Source organism: Pteropus alecto, unplaced genomic scaffold (genome assembly GCF_000325575.1).
Source record: "Pteropus alecto unplaced genomic scaffold, ASM32557v1 scaffold53, whole genome shotgun sequence".
In the NCBI taxonomy this organism is placed as follows: Eukaryota; Metazoa; Chordata; class Mammalia; order Chiroptera; family Pteropodidae; genus Pteropus; species Pteropus alecto.
Window position 1 is genome coordinate 3,562,436 of NW_006434366.1, and position 831 is coordinate 3,563,266.

General features: G+C 49.3%; 1 pseudogene; it reads right to left on the bottom strand.

The window, feature by feature from the left end:
* Positions 1-508: 508 nt before the first annotated feature.
* LOC112477590 lies at positions 509-628 on the bottom strand (annotated as a pseudogene).
* Between the last annotated feature and the right edge of the window lie 203 nt (positions 629-831).

An 831-nucleotide genomic window follows, 5' to 3' on the forward strand; every position in this document is an offset into this window, starting at 1 on the left:
CTTGGCCATCCCCTCTACAGTCCAGCCTCATGCAGCGGCTCATCCGGGGGCTTATTTTATGTCATCTCCATTAGGCTACAGCTGCTGCAGGTGCAGCCACCACGGCTGCCGCAGTCATCGTCAGTTGTCACCCATTGTGCCGACACCGGCTTGACCCGGCTGGAAAGGGCCAACCGTGTGCGTGTTGCGCCTACTCAGAGTTCAGTGATGTTCCATCGATAACTTGAAATCAGGGGCATTTGGGATTTTTTTCCTCCTTGAGAGCTGATTTTTAATCATTTGCCAGCACATATCTGTTAGCGCTTACAATACATAAATTCCTAATATTTGTTAAATGAACGAATGAATGTCTCTTGGACAATCAAAATACCCACTGCTAGGTTGATGCTCTGAGACGTTCTGCAAATTGAATTCGTATATAACCTGGTATCTGCAAATGCACATGGCCAAGGAACACCTTTTCAAGGAATTGTTCTATTTATTTATTTTTTTTATTTTTTATTTTTTACGCCTACAGCACCTGGTCTTCCTAGGTGGTCTGCCATCCAAGTACTAACCAGGCCCGACCCTGCTTAGCTTCTCGAGATCAGATGGGATCGGGCTTGTTCAGGCTGACATGGCCATAGACACAATGAACTGTTTTAGAGTCACTTAGAGACGGCGTGGAACATGTTTTGGAAAATGCTGCTCTAAAGCGTCAGGGAGGGGGAGCCACACACCTCCCCGTTTGCCGCTGACACGCAGACCCCGCTGTGCCGTGCTGCAGAAGCCGGATCTCAGACCCGCCAGGCGTGGCTGGCGAGCCTGCCACACGGCAAGAGCGGAAATCTT